The sequence below is a fragment of the Giraffa tippelskirchi genome, chromosome 1 (genome assembly GCF_054371585.1).
Source record: "Giraffa tippelskirchi isolate mGirTip1 chromosome 1, T2T-mGirTip1v1.2.pri, whole genome shotgun sequence".
In the NCBI taxonomy this organism is placed as follows: Eukaryota; Metazoa; Chordata; class Mammalia; order Artiodactyla; family Giraffidae; genus Giraffa; species Giraffa tippelskirchi.
Genome location: NC_137275.1, coordinates 13,789,919 through 13,799,542, shown reverse-complemented (window position 1 = coordinate 13,799,542; position 9,624 = coordinate 13,789,919).

Genomic DNA, 9,624 nt, shown 5'->3' with positions numbered 1-9,624 from the left:
ATGATACAAATGATAGTCTCTCCTGATAATTTGAAGCCAGAGGACAGCTCCCATGTGTGTCTGAGTTTCAAACTTGCCCTGCCCCCAAGGTAAACACCCATCAAACTAAATTAAAATAGTTGTAAGTTATTATTGCCCCTTGGTAGCGATAGTGGTGAAGAACTCGCCTGCCAATGGAGGAGATGTAAGACACGCAGGTTTGATCCCTGGGTGGGGATGACCCCTGAAGGAGAGCATGGCAACCCACTCCAGTATTCTTGCTTGGAGAACCCCATGGACAGAGGAGCCTGGCAGGCTACAGTCTGTGGGGTCGCAGAGTCAGACACAACTGAGTGACTTAGCACAGCACACATCACCCCCTGGAGCACAAAATAAGCAGATACAAATGCTTTCTGGAGAAAAGGCATCTCCAATCCAGGCCCTTCACCATATACCATATATGAGCTCATAATAAAAATTACCAGATACACAAAAATAATGCAGTATAAGTGAGAGTCTGCAGTTCAGTTCAGCTCAGTCATGTCTGTCTCTTTGGGACCCCATGGACTGCTGCATGCCAGGCTTCCCTGTCTATCACAGTCTTCCAGAGCTTGCTCAAACTCATGTCCATTGAGTCGGTGATGCCATCCAACCATCTTGTTCTCTGTCATCCTCTTCTCCTCCTGTTTTCAATCTTTCCCACCATCAGGGTCTTTCCCAATGAGTCAGTTCTTCTCATCAGGTGGCCAAAATATTGGAGCTTCAGCTTCACCATTGGTCCTTCCAATGAATATTCAGGACTGATTTCCTTTAGGATGGACTGGTTTGATCTCTTTGCAGTCCAAAGGACTCTCAAGAGTCTTCTCCAACACTACAGTTGGAAAGCATCAATTCTTCGGCGTTCAGCTTTCTTTATGGTCCAAGTCTCACATCCATACATGACTACTGGAAAAACCATAGCTTTGACTAGATGGACTTCTGTCGGCAAAGTAACGTCTCTGCTTTTTAATATGCTGTCTAGGTTGGTCATAGATTTTCTTCCAAGGAGCAAGCGTCTTTTAATTTCATGGCTGCAGTCACCATCTGCAGTGATTTTGGAGCCGAGAAAAATAAAGTCTCTCTGTTTCCATTGTTTCCCCATCTACTTGCCATGAAGTGATGGGACCGGAAGCCATGATCTTAGAGAGTCTGCAGTTAACATTAATTTAGGATCCTCAAGTATTTCTGAGAGTAGACAATTAAATCACAGACTAAAGTCAATCATGTATAAACATAAAATTTTAGAAGAAATAAAAACAAAATAAAAAGAGTTCAAAGAACAAACACCAAACAAAATGATCAGAAACATTTGAAAAAGAACCAACTAAAAAGCAACTTGAAATAAGAAATATAATCACAAGAATAAAAACCTCAATTGATGGATCAAGCAGATCGCTTGTCTAAAGACACAATTAGTTAACTGGAGGACAGATTTCAGAATGTTAACCAAATGCTACTCAAAGTGACAAGGAAGTGACAAATAAGAGAGAGAGTTTTGAAGACACACAGGATAGAATGTAAAAGTCCAAGCTGTAAAAAATGAAAAAACCTCAGTGATTTGTGGGCTATCAAATGGCTATATAATTAGAGTATTGGAAGAAGTACAGCAGGAAATAATATGTAAAGAAATAACAATAAAAAATTTAAATTTGATGAAAATTACAAACACAAAGATCCAGAAATATCAACAAACCCCAAGAAGCGTGCACATCACACACACACACACACACATGCACCTACCCATGTCTGACATTGCTAAAAATCACTAATAAAAAAGATAATCTTAAAAGCAGTAAGAGAAAATATTACATCAAAAGAAAAACAAAGGTCGAAGATCTACACTACCTGAATTTTCAAGATTCAATGTGAAGTCTGTGGTATTGGCATCAAAGACAGACAAATAGGTCAATGGAACAGAATAGACTCCAGAAATAGACTCACACGTTATGTGGTCAATTGATTTTTGACACAAGTGCAAAGAAAATTCTGTAGAGAAGACGGTCTTTTCAACAAATGGTGCCAGAACAATTGGATATCTATATAAAAATGAATTGTGATCGATACTTTGAACTATGTGAAAATTACCTCAAAATAGACCATAGACTTACGTAAAAATAAAAATTATAAAAATTCCAGGAGAAAACATCAGAGAAAATTGCTGTGGTTTGGGCTTGGGCATAGATCTTAGGTACAATACCAAATGCATGAGAGGTTGTGTGCTCAGTCGTGTCTGGCTCTTTGAGACCCCATGGACTGTAGTACACCAAGCTCCTCTGCCCATGGAATTTTTCAGGCAAGAATTCTGGAATTGGTTGCCATTTTGTACTCCAGGGGATCTTCCCAACCCAGGGATCAAACTGGTATCTCGAGTCTTCTGCATTGGCAGGCGGATTCTTTACCACTGAGCCATCAGGAAAGCCCAATACCAAAAGCATATGATATTGATAAAACAGAGAAAAGACAAATGATATACTAGGAGAAACTATATGATTATGCAAATAAATGTGTATCAACTCTTGCAACAAAACAAACCCATTTAAAAATATCAAAAGATTTGAATAGACACTTTATAAGAAGACATACAGACAGCAAGTAAGCACATGAAAAGATGTCACAGAATTAATCATGCAAATAAAAATGAAAATTAAAGGTACAGTGCCCTACCACTACACACTTATGAGAATTCTAAAATTAAAAAGGCAGACCATGCTAGGTTTTGGCAGGGATGTGGAGGAACTGGAGCTCTCATATACTGCCGGTGGGAATGTAAAATGGTACAACCACTTTAGAAAACAGTTTGTCAGCTCTTAGAACTGTTAAACATACATTCGTTACCTGTTGTTGTTTAGCCGCTCAGTCGTGTCTGACTCTTTTGTGACCCTGTGGACTAGAGCCCACCAAGCTCAAGAATACTGGAGTGGATTGTCATTCCCTTCTCCAGGGGATCTTCCCAACCCAGGGATCAAACTTGTGTCTCCTGCTTTGGCAGGCGACTTCTTTACCACTGAGCCACCAAGGAAGCCCCATTTGTTACCTGACCTGGATTTTTACACTCTTAGATGCATATCCAAAAGAAATGAGGGCGTATGTTCACACAAAAACTTATACCTAGGCATTCTCAGCGGCTTTATTTATAACAGCTGAAAACTGCAAACAAGCCAAACATTAACATGTGAATGGACAAGCAAATGGTGGTGTATCCATCCAACAGGATACTTCTGAGCAAGACAAGGAGTGAGCTACTAACTGGTAGAACAACCTGGATGAATCTTAAAATAACTGCCTAGTGAAAGAAGACCAGGAAAACACCAGGAATGAGAGGTGGTTGTGGGTGAGGGGTAGAGGCAGGAAGGAGGGCTCATAAAACAGCTCCAGGAAGCCTTCAAAGGATGAATATGTTCATTATCTTGATTTGTGGTGATGGCTGCATAGGTGTCTACCCGTGTTAATGTTTATGAGCATGTTATATATGGGTAGCTTATCCTTACTAATTTTCTTTTGATAAAGCTGTTACAAAAATCATAATTGATAGCTTTGAGCAAGTATAATTACACCACACCTGCAATGCAGGAGACCTGGGTTTGATCCCTGGGTTGGGAAGATTCCCTGAAGAAGGGAATGGCTACCCACTCCACTATTCTTGCCTGGAGAATTCCATGGACAGGGGAGCCTGGCAGGCTACAGTCCATGGGATCACAAAGAGTTGGACACAACTGAGTGACTTTCATTTTTTTCAATTTATAAGAAATATCAAAGTAAAATAATGGACATTAGCACAAAGGAAAGGATGGGAGAAGACTGAAATATAAGGTTCACATTCCATGGGAAGTGACATGTGTTATTTGAACTAGACTGTGATAAATAAAAGATGCATATTATAAACCCTAAGTTAGCCAGTGAAAGAATAAAATAAAGATATAGCTGAAAAGTTACTAGAGGATAGAAAATGGGATACTAAAAGCACTTATTTTAAAATTAAAGGAGGGGAAAGGGGGGGGAAAGGAAAAAATAAGTGGGAAAAATAGAAAGCATATACCAAGAAGGCAGACTTTAGCCCACATGTATTAACAATTACATTAAAAATGGATGGATTTACCACTCCACGGAAGAGGCAGATGGTCAAGCTGAATAAACAGGAAGACCCAATGATGTGCTGTTTACAAGAGATCCTCTTTAAATATGAAGAAAGATGGGCTGAAAGTAAAAGTCTTTCAAAAAATAGACCATTCAATATTCTTAAGGATAAGAAATTTCATAAGGCTATACAAATATCAGAAAAAAACAGACTTTACAGCAAAGAATGTTACCAGAGAGGTTTCATAATGATAAAAGGATCAGTTCATGAAGAAGACATGACAGCCTTAGTTATGCATATATGTAATAATAAAGCTTCAAAATACGTGAATGAAAAAGTGACAGGACTGAAAGGAGAAATGGACAAACTCACATATTTTTTGACACCACTCTCTACCTTGGTAATTGACAAAAATCAGTAGGTGTGTAAGATCTGAATAGCTTTATCAACAAACATGACCTCATTGACATTCACAGACTTCTCTACCCATTGAAAGCAGCTATTGCATCTTTTTAAGTACAAATGGAAAATCCACCAAGATAGATCCTGTGCCAGACCATAAAATACATCTCAATAAATTTAAAAGGGGCAAAGCTATACAGAGTATCATCTTCACCAATGGTAGGATTAAATTAGAATTCAGAATTAGAATTCAATAACAAGAAGATGTATGTAAAATCCTCCAAGTATTAGGAAATTAAGCAACGCATTTGTAATTAATATGTGGGTCAAAGAAGAAATTAAGGGATTGACTGGAAACAAGGGGAAACAAAATATTTAAGATTGAATCATACATATTATGTATATAAAATTAGTTAACTGCTTAACTGAGTTTAAAAGAATAGAAACCACAATTAAAATACTGGACAAAAACCATCCATGTAACCTGAGAGGGAAGTGATGGAGGTTAAAAGTGCTTGTTGTTTGAGATGACAACTGAGAGTTTGATTAATTTAGGCTTCACAAAATAAATATGGTAAAACTTTCAGGTTAATCACTGAAAAGATAAAAATAAATTAAACCTTTCAAAGAGAGGAAAATAGAATAAGAAAAAAGTTCATGTAATCTAAAGGCAGAAAAAAGAGAGAAAAAGGAGAAGGAGAAAAAAGCAAGACAAAATCAGATGGGTAGAAATAGCTCCAAAGAGACCTACACTTATGATCTGCTTAGGTGAACAAGCTGATTGGCTTAGGCTGAAGTGTTATTGTTGTAAAAACTCAAAACCCAAGTATACAAGACACACCTGAAGTGTGAGAAGGACACGGGAAGGTAGAAATCAAAGGATGAAACAAAATCTATGAAGTAAAAGAAAGCTGTGGTAGCTTTTACTATTGAACAAAATAAACGTTAAATTAAGCCATCATTAGGATAAAGAAGATTACTACTACATAATGAATTCAGCAGCAGGAGGCCACAAGCTAGAATTACATGCATGGTATACAAAACAAAGATGGAGAGAACTAGAAGGGGAAACCAACAAATCCACTGTCTTAGTGGGGCAGTTCACCACACCTCTTTTTAAAATTTTATTTATTGTGGTGAAATATAACAAACCATTTTAAGAGTACAGTTCAGTGGTAATGAGAATATTCACATTGACACTGTGCAGCCATCACCACCATCCATGTCCAGAACTTTTTCATCATCCCAAACTGAAGCTCTATATCCATTAAACAATAACTTCCTGTTTTTCATTCTCCCTAAGCCCATCATAACCACCATTCTACTTTCCGTGTCCGTGAATTTGACTACTCTTGTTGTTGTTGTTGTTGTTCTGTCACTAAGTCGTGTACGACTCTTTGCACCCCCATGGACTGCAGCACACCAGGCTTCCCTGCCCCTCACTGTCTCCTGAAGTTTGCTCAAACTCATGTTCATTGAATCAGTAATGCCATCCAACCAATTCATCCTCTGTTGCCTCCTTCAATCTTTCCCAGCCGTCTTTTCCAATGAATCTACTGTAGGGACCACATATAAATGTAATCGCACAGTATTTGTCCTTTCATGATTGTCTTATCTCATTGAGCATAATGTCATCCATATTGTCACGAGGCAAATTTTCCTCCTTTTTAAGAGTGAATAATATCCTAATGTGTGTGTCTGTGTATATCAATCAGATATTATTTATTCATTTATCCATGGGTGGATACTTGAGTTGCTGCCACCATTTGACCATTCAGGTGTGACCTAAATACGTGGTTGCCACCACCACTAGGCCATTCAGCTATGACCTAAGTCAAATCCCTTATGATTATACAGTGGAAGTGACAAATAGATTCAAGGGATCAGATCTGACAGAGTGCTTGAAGAACTATGGATGGAGGTTCATAACATTGTATAGGAGGTGATGATCAAAACCGTCTCCAAGAAAAGGAAATGCAAAAAGGCAAATGGGTGTCTGAGGAGGCCTTACAAATAACTGAGAAAAGAAAAGAAGTGAAAGGCAAAAGAGGAAAGGAAAGATATATCCGTCTGAATGCAGAGTTCCAAAGAATAGCAAGGAGAGATAAGAAAGCTTTCCTAAGTGAACAATGCAAAGAAATAGAGGAAAACAATAGTATGGGAAAGACTAGAGATCTCTTCAAGAAAATCAGAGATACCAAGGGAACATTTCATGCAAAGATGGGCACAATAAAGGACAGAAATGGTATGACCCAACAGAAGCAGAAGATACTAATAAGAGGGGGCAAGAATACACAGAAAAACCATACAAAAAAGATCTTAATGACCCGATAACCCTGATGGTATGATCACTCACTTAGAGCCAGACATCCTGGAGTGCAAAGTCACGTGGGCCTTAGGAAGCATCACTATGAATAAAGCTAGTGGAGGTGATGGAATTCCAGATGAACTAGTTCAAATCCTAAAAGATGATGCTGTTAAATTGCTGTACTCAATATGCCAGCAAATTCGAAAAACTCAGCAGTGGCCACAGGACTGGAAAAGATCAATTTTCAATCCCAAAGAAGGGCGATGACAAAGAATGTTCAAACTGCCGCACAGTTGAACTCATTTCACATGCTAGCAAAGTAAAGCTCAAAATTCTCCAAGTGAGGCCTCAACAGTACATGAACTGTGAACTTCCAGATGGTTAAGCTGGATTTTAAAAAGCAGAGGAACCAGAGATCAAATTGCCAACATCCATTGGGTCATAGAAAAAAGCAAGAGAATTCCAGAAAAACATCTACTTCTGCTTCATTGACTATGCTAAAACCTTTGACTATGTGGAACACAGCAAACTATGGAAAATTCTTAAAGAGATGGGAATACCAGACCACCTTACCTGCCTCCTGAAAAACCTGTATGCTGGTCAAGAAGAAACAGTTAGAACCAAACATGGAACAACAGACTGGTTCAAAATCGGGAAAGAAGTATGTCAAAGCTGCATATTGTCACCCTGTTTATTTAACTCATATGCAGAGTACATCATGCAAAATGCTGGGGCTGGATGAAGCACAAGCTGGAATCAAGATTTCCAGGAGAAATGTCAATAACCTCAGATATGCAGATGACACCACCCTTATGGCAGAAAGCGAAGAGGAACTAAGGAGCCTCTTGATGAAAGTGAAAGAGGAGAGTGAAAAAGCTGGCTTAAATTCAGCATTCAAAAAATAAGGTTATGGCATCCAGTCTCATCACTTCAAGGCAAACAGATGGGGAAGCAATGGGAATAATGACAGACTTTATTTTCTTAGGCTCCAAAATCACTGCCGATGGTGACTGCAGCCATGAAATTAAAAGATATTTGCTCCTTGGAAGAAAAGCTATGACAAACCTAGACAGCATATTGAAAAGCAGAGACCTTACCTTGTCAACAAAGGTCCATCTAGTCAAAGCTATGATTTTTCCAGTAGTCACGTATGGATGTGAGAGTTGGATCATAAAAGAAAGCTGAGTGCTGAAGAATTGATGCTTCTGAACTGTGGTGTTGGAGAAGACTTTTGAGAGTCCCTAGGATTGCAAGGAGCTACAACCAGTCCATCCTGAAGGAAATCAATCCTGAATATTCATTGGAAGGACTGATGCTGAAGCTGAAACTTCAATACTTTGACCACATAATGTGAAGAGCTGACTCATTGGAAAAGACCCTGATGCTGAGAAAGATTGAAGGCAGAAGGAAAAGGGGGCAACAGAGGATCAGATGGTTGGATGGCATCACCGACTCGATGGACATGAGTTTGAGTAAACTCCAGGAGATGGTGATGGACAGGGAAGCCTGGCATACTGGAGTCCATGAGGTCGCAAAGATTCAGACACGATTGAGTGACTGAACAACAACCGCCATTTGGCTATTGTAATTAATGCTGGTATGAATATGAGTGTACCGATATCTGTTCAAGGCCCTACTTTCACTTCTTTTGTATATAAATGTGAAATTTCTGGTTCCTGTGGTAATTCTGTGGGCTTCTGTGGCCCAGCAGTAAAGAATCAGCCTACAATGCAGGAGACTCAGGTTCGATCCCTGGGTCAGTAAGGTCCCCTGGAGAAGGAAATGGCAACCCATTCCAGTATTCTTGCCTGAAAACATCCTGTGGACAGAGGAGCCTGGTAGGCTCCAGTTCGTGGGGTTGCAAGGGTCTGACATGACTTAGCGACTAAACCACCACCATGGTAATTCTGTATTTAAGTTTTCAAGGAATCACCATACCATTTCTCACATGGCTGTTTCATTTTTACATTCCCAGCAACAGTGCATAAGAATACTAGTTTCTCTACATTCTCTCAATACCTGCTGTTTTCTCAGCTTTTTTGATAGTAGCTATCCAAAATGAGTGTGAGTTGCCAATGTACCTCTTGATAATTTGTAAGCCAAAGAGGAAAAAAGAGCAGGTAAACATAGAGAAGATCTGAACAACACATTTATAATCAGCTTTATTTAATGAACACATAGAGAATCCTCAACTTATCATATAAAGAACATTTGTCATTTTAAGAAATATACCATTTACGATAGCAAAACAAAATGAGAAATACATTTACTGACAGATATGGCAAATTATAATTTCATATCGAAAGATGTTTAGGAAGACCCAAATAAATAGAGGTATTTATCAATAGAAGGACTTGATATAGTGTTGCAGCTCTCCAAATTGTGTGATTTCATGCAGCTCTGATCAAAATCCCAATAAGGTTCTTTGCAAAATTTGCCAAACTAATTCCAAGATATATATGGAAGTGCAAAGGGCTAAGAGTAGCTCAAATGCTCCTTTAAAAGATGTACAAATGAGGCGGGATTAACTTTGACAGATATTAATACTTACTATAAAGTTAATTATGGCAGTGTGATATTGACACAGAGACAGACAAATGGGATAAAATGAGCAGATCATGAATACATGGAAATTTGATATATATCACAGGTTGCACTGCAGCTCACTGTGAGGAAGGATGGAGTTTTAAATAAGTGATGATGTGACAACTGGCTATTCCTATCAGGGAAGAAATTGAAATAGGATCTCTAGTTCACAGTGCACACAAAACCCAATTCCAAGGGTTCTTAAAACGACAAAGTAAAACTTTAAAACATTTAG